Below are 22,075 nucleotides of genomic sequence, written 5' to 3' on the forward strand. Positions count from 1 at the left end.
AATTACCATAACTGGGGTTGCTCAGCTACTACCTAAAATATGTTGACTATGCCCACCAACATTCTGTCCCATATTAGCCACCTTCCAAGGCCACCTAGGTGGATTTTCTTGCCCTAATGATTGTACCATTATAATTTAGTCCCAGATTTCTAAATAATCTTTTAAAAAACAATATCCTGAGTAGCCACAGGTATATATGTATGAATATGAGCACACAAGCACACACATGTGCATACAAGCATGAATACACACACACACACACACACATGTTTTGTGAACAACAGAAAGGTAACTATTTCAATTGATGCAATTGATGTTGGTGAGCTTCTGAGAGTGGACAATCCCAGCTGTCCAATTATTGCAGGCAACCTGCCTCCACATATTCACTGCACAAAAATCATGTCAGATGCACTTGGAAACAACCCTAGGCTGCAGCACCCTGAGAAAGAGAAGTTGGGCGTTGGACTTGCTCACTTTGGGCTGCCCAGCACAGCCTGTAACGCCCGTGTGTGGTCTCTGATTCCACCTCTAGATACTGCAGGGAAGACTCTGTAATTGAAAAAGCCTGCCCAAGCAGAAAGTCTGCCTTGTTTAATAAACAGTGTCCTCTGAAGAAGTTCAAAATTTACCAGAGGAAACATACAGCCTCCCATGTTCCCATCAGTGTTTTAGAACTAGCTGAAACAGATCTAGGTTCCAGCTGCATTCTTTCCCTTACAGCTCATTTACCCATGCAATTTGGCAGCTAAGTAGATGCTAGAATTAAACATGCCTGCCATCAATCCAATGGTCAGAACTTTTTTGGCTTCAAGGTAAATGATCGATGTGCTCTTTCTTTATCCCTTTTTCTTCATCGCCACCATCTCTAATCATGCTTAGGGGGAAAAAAGGAAGAAAGAAACAGAGGTGTTTATCTTCACTCAGCAATTTCGTGATTTCTATCAGATGGTAGGAGCAAAAATAATAAGTTGGAAGATTTCAAATGAAAAAGTTATAGAGCAGAACAAAGGCAAGATCACATGGTTGCTAACGCTTTTGGTAAATGTTGGGATGTGGGAATTATGCATGAATACCAAATTCCCATGATAGGAAGGTGAACAGCTCGTTTAAGGACTGCAGATTCAATGCTGGAAATCACATTACTCTGAACAGGTATACAGTATTATATTCCAATTGAAAAAGGAATAGCATGTGAAAGCACTGGGCAAAAAAGGTAGCAGAAGACTATTGCATCTTTAATAGGATTTTTGATTCAAATGTGCTGAGCCAAACCATTTAAAATTGCATTTGAATAGTAAACAGATAACATCATCATTTAAAAAAAAAAAAAAAAAAACCTGCCCACTTGTGCCAGATCAACAGAGGGCCTACAAAATAAAAAGGGGGAGAAGGAGGTATCAGCTCTGGATAGAAAATAAAATTAGATGTGACTTCTCAGCCATGAGGCCTTCTTCAGGCCTCAAAAAGATAAATCAATGTGAACACCACCCTTTGTTAGCACAACTCCAAGATTTCAGAGCCTGGAGGTCCTTCCTCTTCAAAGTATCATTATCAAAAGTGGACTTAATTTTGGCGACGATTTATCTTGCTTCCTCCACAAAATTGTTTTAGTCTTATTCATCAATTTGCATTATTGGTATTGAATATGTGAGATCGGGAAAAGGGAAGGAGAACATATGATCAGGGGTGGAGAACAATGCAACCAGGGGCAGACCCTCTAGCATTAAAATGCCCATGATTCAAGTGTAGAAGGTGTCTGAGGAAGCCCAATGAACCATAGGAACCAGTGCCCCTGCTCGCAAACCCTCTGTTTCCTCCCAAATGAATCTTTCTGTCTGGCCAACTTGCTGCCTAACTGAAGGCTAGGCAGCTGGTTTTGGTGTGCTGACTTCCCTACAGTCTGTGTTTTCCTAAAGTCATTTTTGAAACAGTATTTCCCCATGCAGAGCACGCAGATCCAGTGCTCTGGGACCTTTGTCTACTTTAATTAGCATTCTTCATGAGAAATTCATACAGAAGAGAAAGAATTCCTTGAGTAAGTGAAAGCATAAATGGCTGTCAACTGAGAAATTCCTCAGATTTTCAGTGGAACTTCTGAGCCTAGGATTTTCTGATCTGCTCATTAGGCAACGTCATTTTTCTCTTCTCTGCTTAGAGTATCTCACTGGCTTGCAGTTAAGGCTTATGTCCTTGAGAAAAGCATCACTATTGAGGGTTGGAAATTTACTGGAAAGACTGACATGGAGGTCTCTGGTGTATCTCAGGCAGAAGACACACAGTCTGAAGCTTTGGGAAAACTATAGCTTGCCCATGAAACAGACAGAAGCATGATCAGAATCAGCACAGCAGAGACATGAAGTCATGTTTTTCTTACATGATTTTAACAGGGAAGAATAAATCTGACTCCATATTGGAGTCACATGCTTCTTATGCACACTAAGTGTCAAAATATGCTGGTACCAGCTACTGGGTGGTACCAGGTATCCACCTAGTTTAGAAACCTAATGAATTTCCTGCTGGATTAATCTTTCAGGTCCTAAAATATATTCTTCAGAGGCTGATACTTGGAATCACAAGAGTTCATCCAGCCCAGTGATTTCTATTCCAATAGATTCTGGATTCACTTGACCCCAGAAACACCTACAAAAGCAGCAAACAAGAATCAGTATTGTTAACAAAAGCCCCTTAGTGGGCATTAAGCATACAACTTGCACTAGTCCTTAATCCATCACCTAATTACCAAATAAACCCCAACAGTTGAACCCTGCACTTGCTTTCATGAAGTCTAAAGATACTACTTCCTAATGATGGCTCAGTCAGCAAAGAACCCACATGAAATGCAAGAGACCTGGTTTCTATCCCTGGGTCAGGAAGATCCCATGGAGAAGGAAATGGCAACTCCCTCCAGTATTCTTGCCTGAAGAATCCCATGGACAGAGGAGCCTGGCAGGCTACAGTCCATGGGGTCACAGAGTCAGACATGACTTAGCAACTAAACAACAACAGAAGAGGTATAAAGAGTATTGTATTCCAATTTTGTCATATATATTTTATTTTCAGCCCCACAAAACACATTCAGGCTCTGTGTTGAAGAGCTATAGGGTTTAGATCAGCATGTGTGTTCCATAGAATGATATCATTCCCAAGGAGGCAAAATTTGATTCTTGAGAACACAAAATCCTTATATATTACATTGGTTTGTGGTCCTCTAAAGGGCCACAGTACATAAACAGATACATAGCATATCCATGGTATTAAAATTTTATGGAGATGGGGAAGTAATTAGAAGGCGAAAAAAATGTCTCCAAAGGTTTCTTAGAACAAAACAATTAAAATGTTTAAAAATGTCAGGAAGTTGAAGAACTTGGGTATAGAAAAATGCAACCATTTGTAGCTACAACTAAGTTGTGCCTGTGTTAAAATATGGTATGGCCATAATGTTTCAAGACAAAGCATAAATCTAGGTATTTAGAAACAATTTCCCAGTTTTTAAATGTTAGTTTGTTTTGAAAGAAAATCAACAAGAGCCCTTTGTACTTTGTAAGCCAAAGAAAATATATCTCCAGGGCCATGTGGCCCACCAGATGTCGGTGTACAGTCCATATCCTCAGGGGAAATTTGAAGGAATGGTTATGTCCTTAGAGCATTTGGTGGTTACTAATCAGTTAAATTAGACAAAGAGCAAAAGCATTATTCATGTTGTACTCTTTTAAGAAAAATGTTCACCCTTTACTCCATAAGTGAAACCATTTGTCCACTGGCAAATTTTAAGAAACATTTTTCTGGCTTCTCAATATTTACCAAGGTGTCAATAATCTTTGCAAAGGGGCCTTAGTCATTCCAAAGCTATTTTAAAATGAACAGAACAATTCTCCCATGAGAAGCATGCCTTGATCCATTCAAGCTTTGAAAGTTCTGCTTTTCAAACTAGCAAACCCAGCTCCTGCATAAGAAGAGATTTGTTTATTCTGCTTATCTCAAGCCACAGAGAATACTGTCCCTGTCTTTAAATGGTCAGATTTTTGCATACCATATCTTAATTCTGCATTAGAAAGATAACTCCAAAAAGTTAGAGACTGTTTACTGAAGTTGTTATAGTCACACAAAAGGATGTTAAATATTTGATGATAATCTTCCCGCTCTTTGAATTAATATGAGTGCCAATCTAAACAGCACATGTTGAACAAAAATTTTATTTTAATTGCATTTCCCATGTTCCCTTCCCTTCACATATATTCTAAGAAGAAAATTAAAGTCTGCTCTAAAAAGTATGTCTTCCCGCCTCTAAATGACATGAAGACATTAGTTTTGCTTTAATCACTCTTCATTTGAGCAGCTTAGGAAGGCTCAGCATGAATTTTTTATGTATCAGATCTCTTCCTCCACCTCCTCAATCCTTTCCTGCTGTTTTCTGCGTTTCTCCCCCCATTTATCCAAGTCATCCTTGACTTTGGATAATCTGTTTCCTCCAAGATATTTGATGGGTTTGTAAAGTCTTTTTACTCCCAGTTCGCTGGAACACAATGCTGAGTATATAGGAATATTGGTAAACTCAGCAATTCAACAGGCAAAAATAGAAAGTGTCAAAGTCTTGGAGGATTTGGGAAACTCCCCTGATGCATTCCCACTGGGCTCCAAGAGGCCCTGACGAGTCCGAGGAGCACTTTCATATCCAAGATGGACAAGAACTTTGTTATTTCCGTTGTGTGCTCACCTAGAGGAGTTGAGTTTGGGAATTAAAATTTAATAAAGAATGAAGTTTGAAATTCTGTACCGTGTCTAATACTTATAAATACACTGCACAGATATTATCTGGGTATTATAAATAATACATGTAATGTTGATTAAAATTTTGATGTAAATTTCTAAAAACTTTATTAAAGTTGTAAAATAACTGACATGGGCTGTTTACAGTTGGGTGACAACTTAATTAATCAGTTGCTGTCTCCCCTGCAATAAAGATGAGAAGTACACATTCTCCACTTTATATTTATCCCTGAAGAACGAGCCAGAAAACACAAAATTATCTCCCTTTCAAAACACCAAATTACCTTCCTTTCAAAACAATGTGAGTATTAACTGTGAAGCATGATGGTACATAATCTTTGCCTAGACCAATAATTAGTCTGGAAAATACGACTCTCTGACATTCGACTGGTGAAGAACTAAGGGGCTAAACAGGGAACACTTATGCACACTCAGTCCAGAAATGATCCTTTATGTCCTGATACAGAGAAAATTTTCAATTTTCAGGTCACTAAACAATTTAATTCTGTGTTAGAGATAAAAATTAAGAGCACAAAACATTAACACAGAGGAAAAAAAAACTATATATACAAATACATTGTACACTGCTAGTTGCAAAATTCTTGCTTAATGAGACTTTTACCTTTTTAAATGAGAAATCCTAGAGCAACACTGAAAATATGATGATGTTGAAACTAATATAGATAGTTGTTTGTTACTTTATTATTGCCTTTTTCCAAGAGTTTTGATACAAATAAAATGCTGTTGACTTAGGAATTATAAAATACTAGTTCTTAAGGGAAAGTGTCATCATTGAAGCAGGATCCATCCATTCATTCATTCATTTATTCAATAAGCTTACTACAATAGTAGGCATCAGGAGAGTTATGAGGGTCAACTAGGTGCAATTCCACTGAAAGGAGTTTACAAAGTAACAGGCAAGATGCATCATGGACACAGAAAACTTTGTAGCACAGAGACTGAACCAAACACACCTGAAATGAAATGCCCCCTCCATTTGACCTCTCTGATGCTCAATTTCCTCATCTATAAAGTATGAATAGCAATATTACTTACACTGAAAATTTGTTATGCAGTTTCAGTGAGATAACTCATGATAAATATGGAGCTCAATATCAAATATATATTAAGTTCTCTACAAAAAGTTCATTCTTCTTCATCCTGGAATTGTAGTGCTATTGAGAATGTGGTTGTTGTCCAAAGAAGTAATTGCCAGGTCTTGAGCTCTTAGCATATCACGAGGAAAACCTGCTTAATCAATACCCAGATCTACATCCTTTCAAAGCACCATGATTATCCTGGCTTTCCCTCTGGGCTCAGCCATGTATAATAACTATCTCCTTAAACCTTCAAATCTGATTCATGTTGCTGTCTACCAGCATTAAACAAGAGACGTGAATTCACCATTAAACAAAATAAATATGTGCTTAGGGTACAAAGGGAAGGGAAGGGAGGCACCTCGGAGCTTTTCTCCCTAGCTGACGTGTCCTTAACTCTTTCACAGTCAATCTCAGCTTTACTGGGGTTTTTTCTTTATCATTGTCTTTGTCATGTTTAACTTTATCTTGCTTTAAAAAAAAGTTTTGGGGGACATGGTGAGTAATTAAAGTTTAAAATTTTGGTTTGAAGGTGTACTTAGACATAACGTTGTTTCCATTTCATGAAATGAGAGTTTCCACTCCCCTTTGTTTGTAAACACAGCTGGCTGGGTCTGGCTAGCATTTAACTCATCAGCTGATTGTGTAACCCGTACTTAAGCTTCTTATTGTAAGTGATGGAAGGGTAAAGGAGAACCCTTGCTGATCTGGTCCTGGGGCATCACTTGACCTTCCTCCAGCTGTGTTGTCAAACATGGGGCTATATAGCCTCTCTTGTCTTGACCAGAGATAATTTAAAATCATGATAAAGATTTTCCCATATACATGTGAGTCTGACTCTTCTTGCCCAGAGGGAGGACTGCATTCACTGTTTTCATGAAGTTCAAATTTTCAAGGACCACTCAACATTATCCAATCCAACTGCCTGTTGGAGGTCTAAATCCCCTTTCTCTTTTTGGTTGCCTTATAAACTCTCAGCTAATCCTGCTGTGTTCTGCTCTTTACTGTTACTACAGCATTTTGAAGTGCCTTTGAAGTCCCTCTATTGTAGCCCTAACAGTTTATCCTGTCACTATCAGTTTATGTCTTTATCCCTTCAAGATTACACCACACTCATCTTTCTGTCTTTAACAATTGACTCACACATACAGAGTGAAGTCGCTCAGTCATGTCTGACTCTTTGCGACCCCATGGACTGTAGCCTACCAGGTTCCTCCATCCGTGGGATTTTCCAGGCAAAAATACTGGAGTGGGTTGCCATTTCTGCTTAATAAATATTTGGAACAAATGAATTAGTAATTTAATTCAAAAATCAATCAAAGTAGCTGAAAGCATATTTAATGCTTTTTATCAAGGTTCTAATTAGATTGAGCCCTAAGAGTCTAGTCAATCACAGAGATATTCTCTTAGCAAAATCCCTTCATCACTGAAGTTTCAAGACCTGAAAGTCCAAGTTTGATGATTGATAAATCTCAGAAGATTCATAGTGTCCAATATATCCATCCTCTCAGACAACATGAAAAGCAGTTAGAATATCCTGGGTCACTCAGATTGCCACCTTCTCTTGTAGTTGATTCTGATGACATTAGTTAAATATCAATTTACCTTAGAGTCTCATCTTCAACTATCCCACCTTCTGCATTTCTTTCCAGCAAAACAGGTCAATGCAACTGTCTATTGTTGCAGATTTTTATCAGTTCTCCACATTTTCGTGTCCAAGGGACAGCTCTCAGTCCTCATGTGTATCTAAGCGCAGGATGTGGCATAGTTTATTACTTTCTGCTCCTTGAAACATTTTCTTCATTTAATCACTTCTTTTTTGGCTGATTTCTCCTTATTCCCCCTACCCTCCAAACACAGGAAACTCTTCCCTATCATCATTCACTTTAGACATCTCATTTATTCTCATGGTCTTAAATACCAACTATATATGGAACCTGGAGGAGGAAATGGTAACCCACTCCAGTATTCTTGCCTGGGAAATCCTATGAACAGAGGAGCCTGGTAGGCTACAATCCATGGGGTTGCAAGAGTCGGATATGACTCAGCAATTAAACCACCACATGTAGGTAAAATATCTCCACCTAGACACCTAACGGGCATCTCTAACCCATCATGTCTAAAACTAAACCTCATTCTTCCTGCCTCATCATAGCAACTCTCTTCTTTTTTGTGATTACTCAATTCAAACTCCTTGGAATCACCCCCTTACTCCTGTCTTCCCCTCATCTACTCTCCTCATCATGTCTATTCTAACTGTAAATCTTATTGATTCTACCTCCAAAATACATCCAGCATCGACCGCTTCTCCCTACTTCCACCCTGGTCCAAAAAGCATCACCTCTGGCTTAGATTATTATGATAGTTCCCTAGCTAGGCTTCCTGCATCTGTCTGTCCTCCCTCTAGAGTCTATTCTCAACGTATTAACAAACAAAATGATACAGTGAACTAGATGATGTCACCTTGCTGTTCAAACCTTCTGACAGCCCCACAACTCATCAGAACAAAAGGTGATATTTTTACAATGGCCTCTAAGACCCTGCAAGATCTTGTTCACTGTCACCTCTCCACCTCTATAGCCTCATCTCCTACCATCACCTCCTTACTCTGTCCCAGCCACACTGACATTCTGTTCTTCCTGAAAGTGTGTCTAGAGCAAGATTTGCCGACTGTGGGTATTTGATAACTATTTGTGGAAGGAAGGAAATAAGAAAGGGAGGGAGGAAGGAAGGAAGAAAAGAAAGCAAGAAGGAAGGAAGGGGAGAAATGGAAAATTGTTCAAACACAAACACAAAATGCACTCAAAAGCAAAGTGGCTGTTTCTAAAATAAAACGCTCCATTATTTTAATAGTCAATAGAAATACTCTTTAGAATATGTCTTAGCAGAATTTGGATTTTGATACTAGCTTTAAGACTAAATTGTGGGTTTGTAACCATCCTTACTATTCAGGGTTTTCAGAAAATTATTTAAGTGTCCAAAGGCAAATGGAAGGTTCACATTATAGATCCTCAGAATGATTTCAGAAATAATCAAGGCATTTTATAAAACAGGAAAAAATATTCTGAAGGATTATGTAGAGGAGCACAGACCTTTATTTCATGGACAAATCAAAACTGCAGTGCTGAAGAAATTGATGTTACGTCAGGGAAGAAGTATACAACTTAAGGGGAAAAAAAGAGGTTAAGAGAAGACAAATGAACAACTTCTGATATCAGATAAAGAATTCAGAATAAGTATCTAGAAATTTGTAGTTGACATAGACTGTGTCAAACCTCGCAGACGGACTTTAAAGGCATTCTCATTGTGCTACAGAAAACTTGTATCTAGATCTGTGAAAGTTCAGTTACTGAAATCTTAACAACCTTGATACTATTTTAAAAAAAAGCATCATGACCTCAAATCTCATAAACTGGGGAAATAAAGTAAACATGCGGTCTGAACAAGGAACTGAGAGATTCTGCAAAGATCCAAGACACTGTGAATAGATCTCTACTGAGAATGAGAAGCAAAGGGCTGATGTCACCTCTTGAGGGACAAAATTAAAAGTGACTTTTCAATATTTGATGTAATTGCTTAGAGGGCACCTACTATGACACAGCATCACAGTGGCTCCTTGTTTCTGTCTGTCTAGTCCACTTAAGTGGTTTATCCAGATAACTAAAGCTTACATGATTAGGTGTCAGCGTTTTGCTTAAATATGCCTAAAGTATATTAGTTCCTTGCCTACATTTTCGAGCAGAATTCACTGAACATAATTTAACTTATTTCTGATGGCTTAGCTGTTGTCAAGGAGACATTTTGATGTGTGTGTACTCACATGCACACGTGCTCAGTTGCTAAATCATGTCTGACTCTTTGCAACCCTATGGACTGAGCCTGCCAGCCTCCTCGATCCATGGAATTTCCCAGGCAAGAATACTGCAGTGGGTTGTCATTTCCTTCTTCAGGGGATCTTCCCTACCCAGGGATTGAATCTGCATCTCCCGCATTAGCAGGCAGCTTCTTCACCACTGAGCCACCAGGAAAGCCCACAGTTTGACATAGCAATAAAGAATTGGACTTTTTCCAGCTTTATTAACATGTAATTGACAATTAAAACAGTAAGATATTTAAAATATACACCATGGTGATATGATATACATATATGTGATATAAATACACATTGTGAAAGGATTCTACCATCTAATTAATTAACATATGCATGTTGGGGGGGTGGTTTTGGTGAGAACATCCAAGTTCTACTCTCTTAGAAAGCTTTGATTATATAATACAACTTATATATAACAAAATATCATGTAATAAGTTATATATAGTATGTAATACAAGATATACAATGTTAGATAGATATATAATGTTACCAACTATAGTCACCATGTAATATGTTAAATCTGCCTCATTATAAGCCAAAAAGTTTATACCCATTTACCAATCTTTCTCTATTTCCTCTACTTCTGATAAACCCCAATCCCTAAGCTTTTGGCAACTGCTTTCTACTCTCTTCTTAAAAGTTAGACTTTTTTTTTTCTTTTTTTTCTTTTTTTTTGGTTTAGTATGGTTTATTAAGATGTGCCTTAGTACAGACGCTGGGGCTTGCCCATGGTGCTCTTAATGTACAAGACCCTGATGTTCTGCCAATTTTTCTTGAGCAATGACACCAGGAAGTTGACAGCTAAGTGGATGTTGTACACAAGCTCATCATGTGTCATCTTCACGTGGCCAACAACCACTGCCAGATACAGCACCTTCTTCATCTGGAACTTGATCGTGGACTTCATCAACTTTGGCCACCATGTTCTCATTGTGGGTCAGGAAGGAAGGGAACTTGCCAGCCTTGTTCAGGCCTGGGCCCAGGATTCAGGGGATCTGCTTGATCAGAGACTCTGAAGCCAAAAAGGCATCGTATTTCTTGGCCAGATTCTTGACCAGTTTCTTATTCTTGTTGAGCTTCTTCAGCGCCTCAATGTCCATGTGGGTGATATCCACAGCCTTGGTCTCATCACAATGCTGCTGGTCCCCAAGACACACATGGAGAACTTGGGGCAGGGAGTGGACTTAAGCCTGATGGTGCCCGAGAAGCGTTTGTCCTTCTGAGGGTCATAGTTCTTCAGACTGATCTGAAGCTCCAGAGTCTCCAAAAACTTCCTGCACTTGCACTGGTTCCCGTGCAGGACTTCCCTCACCGCCTCGTAGAGGGTGTCGCGGGAGACTTTGCTGCTCGTGGTTCCCTACACTGCGATAACCGGAAAAGAGCTTTTTTTTTCTTTTTTCTTTTAAGAGTCCACATATGAGGATTTCCCTGGTGGTCCAGTGGATAAAACTCCATACTTCCAATGCAGGGGGCTGGGTTTCAAACCCTAGTCAGGGAACTAGGTCCCAAAGGCCCCAACTGAGAATTCACATTCCACAGCTAAAATCTGGTGCAGCCAAATAAATAAACAACCTTTTTTTAAAGTCCACATATGAGTGATATCATGCAGTATTCATCTTTCTCTGTTTAGTTTCTCTTAGCATAATGCCCTCAAGTTTCATCCATGTTGTCATAAATGACAGCATTTCTTTTTTTATGGCTATATAAATTCCACTGTGTGTATATATATATATATCTTTCTTATCCATTCATCCACTGATAGATCCTTAGGTTTCCATGTCTTGACTACTGAGAAGATACGCATGAAGTAAGGTGGCTCAAGAAGTTGCCAGGATCTGAAAGGATACTTTGCAACAAGTAACAAAACAAAAGTTTCCACTAAAAATAATGTCTCCAATTATAGAAGGTTCCTGATGGTTTATTGATTCACAGGACATCCAGTCAGAGGCTGGAGATGCCACAAGCAGGTCCCTCAGAGGGAGTGAGGAAGGAAGGGCTCATCCTTGATGCTTAGGATTCTGTGACCAAAAAATGTCCAGATGCCACCAGGCAGAGAAACTCAAGTTGTTGATACATTTCCAGCCCAGGTCTGAATGAGCTCAGAAATTGACCGAAACTGAGGGTGGAGGAGGGAGACCAAGGAATCAACCTAGTCAACTCTCAGGAAGGCACAGGTGAACATAATACTTCTTCCCATGGTCCAGCATCTTGAAAACTGTGGCCCTGCTGATAAAAGGTGGTATCTCCCTGAAAAGGAAATCAATTAGTACATGCAAACAGGGTCTACGCCACTTCTCAGCACACTGGAGTGGGCATTTCTCCACTACATGAGGAACAGGAGCATAGCATTCACCTCTCTATTCCACTAAACAAAACCCAACATGTAGCTTTGCTTAAAGTCCCTTCAAGACTAGAACCCTCTGGGACTTAACTGGTGGTCCAGTGGTTAAGACACCATCATTCTACTGCAGAGGGCGCAGGTTCCATCTCTGGTCCTAAGGACTAAGATCCCACATGCCCTGTGGCTTGGCAAAAAGAAAAAAATAAATAAATAAGGGAGAATGAAAGTTTAAAAAAGAAAAAGACTGGAGCCTTGTCACTGCAGGCCCCCTCTTCTCCATCACAGCACTTTCCACTGCCTCTAATTCACATTAATCCATCTTGGCTCCAATGTAAGTCATGAAGTCTTAAATCACAGAGCTTTTCACCATACTTTCAGTCTGGCAATCACCCTGTCTCTGTGGATAATTCTACTTTTTGAATTCTGCAAACTTCATCTGTGCAGTCTTTTGCAGGAACCCACACCTCATTTGGTCCTCATTACTGGCAAATATCAAACTGGGAAGATGTGTTGGCAACTCTCGCTGGATTTCTGGCTCCATGCAAAACCACTCATTCCCATAGTGCCTGGATATCGTCCCCAGGTGCCAATCACATTATCACAATGGAACCCGTCATAGACTCGAAGTCTAGTGGGGGAAATGCCCAAGAACTAAGGCAACATTTTGCAGTCTGATGTTTATTTAGCCCATTCTAAGGTATCATCTACCTGCTATTTCCTCCTATCCTGGGTCTCCCCTGGTGGCTCAGTGGTAAAGAATCTGCCTGCCAATGCAGGAGATGTGGGTTCAACCCCTGAGATAGGAAGATTCCCTGGAAAAGGAAATGGCAACCCACGCCAGTGTTCTTGCCTGGGAAATCCTACGGACAGAGGAGTCTGTCCACAGAGTCACCAAAGAGTCGGCATGACTTATTGGCTAAAAAACAACAAAGGTATTACTTGCCAGCTATTCTTCCTATCCCAGGTCTTGGTTTATTTTTTAAAGAAGCCTCTCGTCCTCTGACCTTCTTTATTAATAGCTGAGAATGTCACCCATAAAACTTTTTCCCCACCCCTGCTTTGACCAAATAATGCATCCTCCCAACATCCTCCCTTGGCATTCAATACCATATCAAATTCAAATAAATCACAGTTGACTTTAAAGCCCTCCAGCAATTCATGTCTGCCTATATAACTCCTACACTCCTCAGCTGCTCTTGTCACATAAACCATCTCACAGCCTCTTTCCTCTACTACTTGCAATTCTTTCCTTTCTCCCTTGCTCTCTCATCCACCTGAATCAACCACCTATCACCAACTATCGAATTACTTATTTTAGAGGAAGCAGAAAAGGTTGAATAAGGTATCTTGGTTCATAGCCTCATCCTGCTAATTCCTACCTGTGTGACTTTGTCAAACTGCAATAATAGTGATGAGAACAACACAAGTCTTTAACCAACACTTTTAGCTGTTCATCCAATTAACCCTATGAGGGAAAGCCTAGCATTATCGCAATTTTGAGGATGCAGAAAATCACCCAATTTTATTAAATACATGTTTTCTTATGTGAAAACTAGAAATACTAACATTTACTTCTCATGGATAAAAGTAAAGCATGACATGCACAGCACACAATTCATGTTAATTTCCTTTCCCATCACCAAACCCACCTTATTCACCATTTCTGCTCTTAATAAAAGAAAGGATAGAGCTCTTCTCCAGCAATTCAAGATGTCCCTTTCTTCTTGTCTTCACAAGGCATAAGAGCTAAGTACCAGAAAACAAATGGTATAATCTGCTGTGAACCAGAAAAGTAATGACCTTCAACTCAGCACACTGCTCCATGACCATTGGTTGGAAACAGAAATTGGACTTTACCTTTAGGAAGGGCAGGTAATTCCTACTAAATGTGAATTGAGGCTTTTTACCCTCTGCTTCTCTCTCTGGAGAGAAAAGTTCTTTCCCACCTGTTTTGCTGAAATTCTTTCCTCAGAGGGACAAAGGTTTCATTCCACAAAGCCAGGCTTAAAATGCAAATACCATTGGATGAGCTAATACTTTGATGTGCTTCCAAGTTACTGGTTTCATATCTCTTCTTGCCAACAGGACTTGGCAGAGATGATGAGAATCAGAAAGGGAAAGAGGGCACCAAGATGACTGTGTCCACTTAGCTATTTGACCCAGAATAACAACATTTGTCACCATGCCTAGTATAGGAAAAGGCTATGGTAATAATCAAGCTAAAAGATACGAGTTTTGATGTGACTTCAGAACAAACAGAAGATCGATAAACTGTGATTACAAGCTATCTGTAGCCAACCAACAAGACTTAACTCAGTTTATAAGGTGGCACATCTGTGCTTCTCCTCTACATCCTTAACATCAAATGATAATTAATTTTCATATATTGACAGTCCTCTAAAGTCACTGCAATTGCCAGTATTTCACATGTTTCAAGGTAGGGCTGGAATTTACCTTCCTTAAGTAAATAGCATCTTGTTGTAAAGATTACTGTTTTCCTTTAGTTAGAGACACAGAATAATCACTTTCTATATCCTAATTCACTGTCCTGAAGTAAACAAACTAGAGGAACATTTGATGTTGTGGGAGACAGCCTCTAAGATGACCCCAGTGACCCCCATCTTCTGGTTTAACAGCCTTACATAATCCTCTCCCCTTAAGGGCAAATTGAAATTACTAACGTGCTTCTAATTAATGTAGAAAAGTAATGGGATGTCCCTCATGAGATCAGGTTATAGGAAAACTGTAGCTGCTGTCCTGGATGTTCATTTTCCTTCATTCACTCACTCACCTTGAGGAATTCAGTTGCCACGTTTTGAGCTGTCCTACGAAGTCCTCAAAACGAAGAACTGAGAGAAGAAATTTCTAATCAACAGCCAGCAGGAAACTGAAGCTCTCACTCCAACAGGCTGCAAAGTAGGAAATCTTTCCTACCATCACTTAAGAGGTTCTGGACATAAACCCTCCCTTAGCTAACTTTCAGATGGGACTGCGACAGCATGGCTACAACCACACAACCTTGAACCAGAGACACTCAGATAAGCCTCATCCAGACTCCTGACCCCTGGTGGTGGTGATTTAGTTGCTAAGTCATGTCTGGCTCTTGAGACCCTATGTACTTTAGCCCATCCGGCTCCTCTGTGCTTGGGATTCTCCAGGCAAGAATACTGGAGTAGGTTGCATTTCCACCTGTAGGGGATCTTCCCGACCACCCCAGCTGTGAAATAGTCAGTGTTTCTATTTTAGGAATCGAATTCACTTCTCTGGCATTTCCTGCATCGGCAGGCAGATTCTTTGCCACTGAGCCGCCTAGGAAGTCCCCTGTATCTCAACAGGAAATAGCTCACTGCTTGGCCAGTTTGCCAACAGTCCTGATTTCTCAAGTAGATTTCATGGGGCGAGAGCACTCCTTGGGGTTAACTTGCTCTTCGCCTAGGTTAATTTAAATAGCAGTTGAAAATTTAACTTGAAAAGATAATTACAATATTTCACCTTCTTTTATCTCAGGTCGTGTAAATGAGGCTTCTCACAGTTCATATTATATTAATACAGGGAATAAAAAGGCCTCAGTATATTGTGTGCTGTCAATCACTTTAGAAGAATATTCTCCAATAATCATAGTGGGTACTAACTGGACAAATTTCCATCATCATGAGCTGTGTCTATTATCAACAAGGAAACACATAAACTTATAGCTTGGCAAAGTTCTCACCTGAGAAGTGAAAGGTGTCAATTTTATCAGATTGCAAAGTTGGAGGGGCTTTTTTTGACATTTATCAAGTATTAAGAACATTTACTGTGTAGCTAGGAATAGCCCTGAAGAAGCAAATTCAACTTCTACCCCCTTTTAAACTATGATTTTCATATCCTGCTAAAGGCGGTGAAAGCACTAACCCTGAGTGACGGGTCCTAGACCGTAGCTTTATCCTCTGCTTTGGACCTCAGCTCTTCTGGGAGACGCTGTCATTCACAGTATTCAACAGTGAAATGTGATGGTTAGACAAATGCAGCATCGTCAAGTTTAATAAACATCAGGAGGAAGCTGGCAGATAAGTTTCAACCCCAGGGCATTTTTAAAAAATCAAAATACTGTTCTTTGTCCTCCTAGCGTTAACACAATACCATGTGTTTAAACTAGAGTTTAGAAAGAAAAGAAAAGAAAAAAAAAACTAAAGTTTTTCTGTTATACCTAAGGCCAGGCTCAAGGTCTTATTCCTCCAGGAAACCTTCCATGATTATCTCAACTCTAAATAATTACTCCTTCAAGTGTGGGATGAGAGGACATTACTCATCCCAGGGAAAGGCAGTGTACAGTAGTGGTTACGAGAGTAAGTTCCATGAGTAGACCATTTGGCTTCAAATTTCAATGAGCAGGGGCTCACTAGCAATGGATGTTGGAGTGAACAACTTAACCTCCATAAGTCGGTTTCATCAATAAAATGGGGAGAGTATCTGTGCCCTAGATTGCCTTAGATAATCATGCAGAGAGACTGGCGCTGCATGGGCCCTCTAAAAACATTTGCTCTAGAGCAATTACTGTGTGCCAGACAGAAACATTGACCTATTGTATCTCCGTACCTCTCCTGTATGGTAAAACCCCTTGTGGATGGACCTAGGGTCTGTCATACAGAGTGATGTAAGTCATAAAGAGAAAAACCAATATCATATATTAATGAATGTATGTGGAATCTAGAAAAATGGTACAGATGAACCTGTTTCTGAGGCAAGAATAGAGACATAGACATAGGGAATGGACATGTAGACAAAGGAGGGGAAAGGAAGGATCAGACAAATTGGGAGATTAAGGTTGACATATATACACTATGATGTATAAAATAGGTAGCTAGCAAGAAGCTGCTGGATAGCATAGGAGTTTCAATTCGGTACTCAATGATGACCTAGAAAGGTGGGAGAAGAAGGTATATCCAAGAATGAAGGAATACGTGTATACAAAGGACTGATTCACTTCATCATACAGCAGAAACTAACATAGCATTGTAAAGCAACTATATTTCAATTGAAAAAAAAAAAACCTGAGTTAAATCTGATTACCTCCATTTTGCAAATGGGAAAGTAAGGCTCATAGAGGTTAAGTAACCAGTTCCCACATACACAGTTGTAGAGGTAACATATGAAACATGGCATCTGGGGTCCAAAGTCCACCATTACAAAATATCACAACTCTTGTACTTCTGGAAAGTACCATCTTCAGTTTTCAATAATTTATTATACCTGAATACATACATATCTATCTCCCTTACTGCACTGTTGAGTTACCCTGGGGCAAGCATTGTTTCTCATTCTTCTTGGGATTCCCAATGCCTAGCATAAAACACTTAGCCCATAATAGATGCTCATTACATTTTCTTGAAATAAAATAAGTTGGTAAAGTTGCAGCTGCTCTAGAAGAACTGTAACCCTTCTTTAAAGAAAAAGTTTTACCAAAAAGGAAAGGCCACAAATTTCTCTCAGCAAAGAAAATTGTTGAAAAATGAATAAACACAGTTGTGGGCCCTGAGCTGTCAAAATCAAAATGGGACTTAGATTCTACCAGGGGCATCTCCCCTCAAGCCCATCAATCAGTGTATACATACTGATTATCTTCTGGGTGCTAAATAACCTCATGATATCAGTGACTTCCAAACAGCCAGATCAACCTTATTTCTGACATCCAAAGGCAGAGTACAAGTGACTATCTAACCCTAGAGGACCTTGGAAAACCACAAGCCACACAGTCACCTGGAGAGGGAAAAAAAAAAAATCACTCGAGGAAAGACTTCTAGAGCTCCAGAAACTGACCACAAACCTGAAGTGGCTTTCAGAAATAGAAGACTTGTGTTGAGTTCTATGGGCTTCCCTGGTGGCTCAGACTGTAAAGAATCTGCCTGCAACAGAGAAGACCTGGGTTTGATCCCTGGTTTGGGAAGATTCCTGGAGAAGGGAAGGGCTACCCACTCCAGTATTCTTGCCTGGAGAATTCCATGAACAGAAGAGTCTAGCAGGTTACAGTCCACGGGGTCAGAAAGAGTCAGACATAACTGAGTTTTATGGAGCTTTGGGCTTTCAAAATGTCAATCCCTTTGTTTCTATCACTTTCCTTCCAAATGTTAAGGGTTTCATCCGGCCAACATCCATATCCTGCCATGCTTGTAACCTAGACAGGTTCATGGCAAAGAGCATGAGGAAGACGGGTTCTCCATAACATGATTTGGTATAGTTCACAAGAATAAGATGTAAACCAAATTAAATCACAGCAAGAGAAAATAAAGATGTAGCAGGAAGATAAGATCAGGAGATAAATTAAATAAAGCCATGAAAGTGACAAGTTCTTAGAGGAAGTAATACTGAGCCAAAAATAGAGTTGTGAGGTTCTGGTGGCCAAGAATTTACCTTTTTAGATAAACAAATTTGATTATAATATCCAGGTTTTTTTTGAGAAAAGAAAAAATATATACAATTTTCATCCAAGAAGCAAAGCTTTTTCCTGAAACTTTAATACGTACCAGTGCTGTCCAACAGAAATATAATGTCACATATGCAATTTTAAATTTTCTAATAAATACATTTAAAATGTAAAGAAAATAACATTAATTTTCATAAAATCTTAATATATTCAAAGTATTATCATTTCAGTATATAATCAATATACAAATTAACCATGCAGGGTTGTGGTTTTTTTTTGCATGCTAAGTCTTTAAAATATAATGTACATTTTACACTCATAGCATTTCTCAGAGGCACTAAATTTTCATTGGAAATACTTGATCTATTATGTTGGTACAAAATTCATTGTGGTTTCAGACCGTGATTTTTATTACAGCTAGGCTCAAACACACCCTTATTAATCAAAATAGGAACCATTATAATCAACACATTTTTGCCAAAGAAAAATAAGTTTGCTTATCTTGTAGCATAAAAATTCATACTTCAGGATCTGACTAACTCTTGCCTCCTGCCCATTGTGGAAGCATTTTCCCTGCAAAAAATTGTTAAGATGTTGAAGTGGTAGTCAGTTGGCGAGAGGTGAGGTGAATAAGGCAGATTAAGCAAAACTTTATAGCCCTATTCATTCAACTTTTGAAGCGGTTGTGTTAAATTGGGCCCTTTCTGTTGACCAATGCCAACTGTAGGCATTGCCGTTTTTGGTGCATTTCACTGATTTGCTGAGTATACTTCTCAGATGTAATGGTTTCACCAGGATTCAGAGAGCTGTAGTGGATCAGACCAGCAGCAGACCACCAAAGAGTGACTATGACCCTTTTATTGCGCATATTTGGATTTGGGAAGTGCTTTGGAGCTTCTTTTTGGTCCAACCACTGAGCTGGTCATCAGCAGGTGTCCTATAAAATCCACTTTTCATCACACATCACAATCCAATAGAGAAATGATTCATTGTTGTTGCATAGAAAAAAAGACAACATTTCAGAAGTTTTTTTTTTTTTATTTTTGGTCGGCTCATGAGGCACCCACTTATTGAGCTTTTTCACATTTCCAATTTACTTTACCTGCTGAATGACCATAGAATGGTCTATGTTGAGTTCTTTGGCAACTTCTCGTGTAGCTGTAAGAGGATCAGCTTCCGTGATTGCTCTCAATTGGTCATCATCAACTTCAGATGGCTGGCCACTGTGTTGCTTATCTTCAAGTCACTCATCTCCTTTGCAAAAGTTCTGGAACCACCACTGCACTGTATGTTCATTAGCAGTTCCTGGGCCAGATTCGTTGTCGATGTTGAGAGTTGTCTGTGCTGCTTTATGACTCATTTTGAACTTGAATAAGAAAATCACTCAAATTTGCTTTTTGTCTAACATCATTTCCCAGTTTAAAATAAATATTAAATGAATAGCAAATAATAAGTCATTAGCAAAAAACATAAAGTGAGAAATGAGTATTAAAATGATCTATAAAATAACCACACTTAAGAATGTATTCTGATATTAAACAGCAAATTTCAACAATGCAAAAACAGCAATTATGTTTGCAGCAACCTAATATATCTCGATTTCACAAACTGTACAGTGGGTTCCCTGGGTTCAGACAGTAAAGAATTTGCCTGCAATGCAGGAGACCAGGGTTCGATCCCTGGGTTGGGAAGATCCCCTGGAGGAGGGCATGGCAACCCACTCCATGGACAGAGGAGCCTGGAGAATCCCCATGGACAAAGGAGCCTGGGCTACAGTTCATGGGGTCGCAAAGAGTTGGACACAACTAAGCGACTAAGCACAGCACAGTGCAGTGGAAAAAGTAGATTCACATAAACAAATTATTCCAACATGCGTAAAGCTTTTCCAATCGCTGAATATTCATCTTTAAATTTAAATTAATTAAAAATTAAATAAAATTTATTTTCTGAATTGCATGAGCCATATTTCACATGCGGACAGCACAGTTCTAAATGAAAGAGTTGTCTAGGTCTACCTAGAGGATACAGAGTAACACAGAGTACAATGTCTTCAGCAATCCCCCTACAAAACTTTGATTACATCTGTCAGTGTAAGCTGGGGGCACAAAATCCAACTCAGTGTCAAGCAGAAAGTCAAGGCTTTGAGGTCCACTCACCCCAAACTCTGATGATTTGGAACAAAAGAACCCCTCAAATGCCCTTCACTCTATTTTCTGTCTGCATTACCTCCCTTGACTGAACTTCTGATTCACAGACTAAAGAAGATAATGTTCATAGGCAAGAGTCTAAAGTTCAAGTAATGTTTTTCTTTTAAGTATCTATTTTTATTTATTTTAATTTTAATTTTTGGTCACTCCCATAGCTTGCAGGACCTTAGTTCCCTGACCGGAGATTGAACTCAGGGCCATGGCAGTGAAAGCATCAAGTCCTAACCATTAGACCACTAGGGAAGTCCCAAGTAATGTTTTTCTTGATTAAGAATAAACCATGTTTTTTTAAATAAATACAATTTTTTAGAAAAGAAAAATCCATATATTTTGAAAGTACTATGGTAGGAAATTGATAAGTACATCCAAGAACAAAATATACAAAGTTCTTTTGAGAATTAAAAAATTACTTTTTAAAAGCTCATGAGTCAAATAGAAATACCTAAATCTAATACTATTTAAGTACTGTTTAAACAAAAAAATATATATATAGAAAGCATCCTTGTTTATTTTTATTAAACCACCAGAACCCTGGGGCTTCCCTGATAGCTCAGTTGGTAAAGAATCCACCTGCAATGCAGGAGACCCCTGTTTGATTCCTGAGTCGGGAAGATCTGCTGGAGAAGGGATAAGCTACCCACTCCAGTACTCTGGGCTTCCCTTGTGGCTCAGGTGGTAAAGAATCCGCCTGCAATGTGGGAGACCTGGGTTCGATCCCTGGGTTGGGAAGATCCCCTGGAGAAGGGAAAGGCTACCCACTCTAGTATTCTGGTCTAGAGAATTCCATGGACTACAGTCCATGGGGTTGCAAAGAGTCAGACACAACTGAGTGACTTTCACTCACTCACTCACTCACCATAACCCTTATAACAAATCCTTAAAAAAATATTTCTTAAATTAAAAAATTACACATACTGAATTAAATTTATAATGCCAATTTCTTTTGAGAATAGGTCCAGGAATTCACTAAAGAAATTTGAAAATCCTTTATACTAGTTTACTCTTCTCAATTTCCTCATCTCTCTAATTCAGTTATGGAAATAGATAAATTCAAGTATATTTATGTCAAGAATTAACAGTAGAGAAATTACCAAAACATAAGCATAGTAGTAAACAAATAAAAAAAAAAGGAGCCTTAATCAGAATTTCCTAAGAGAAAACATAAAGAAAATTTCCCCCATATTTTTCATTTGCCATAAGTTTTAAAATGCCTGTCCTGTGTTAAAATTACTTTTGTGAGAAACTTTCCGTTTAAATCGACACATCCATCTCTTGAAAAGAATCCCATTGGAAAAGGGTACTCAGGTTCCATATTGACTCTAGCAGGTCTCCTCCTCTGGCAGCCAGAGATGATTATCTACACCACAGGGTGCACAGAATAAATAAAGA

At 39.1% G+C, this 22,075-nt stretch overlaps 1 pseudogene; it reads right to left on the reverse strand.

Annotated features, from left to right (window-relative positions):
* Positions 1 to 10,401: 10,401 nt before the first annotated feature.
* The window catches only part of LOC122422024, a 46,415-nt pseudogene continuing 34,741 nt past the window's right edge, over positions 10,402 to 22,075 (reverse strand).

This window comes from Cervus canadensis, chromosome 19, assembly GCF_019320065.1.
Source record: "Cervus canadensis isolate Bull #8, Minnesota chromosome 19, ASM1932006v1, whole genome shotgun sequence".
NCBI classification, from domain to species: Eukaryota; Metazoa; Chordata; class Mammalia; order Artiodactyla; family Cervidae; genus Cervus; species Cervus canadensis.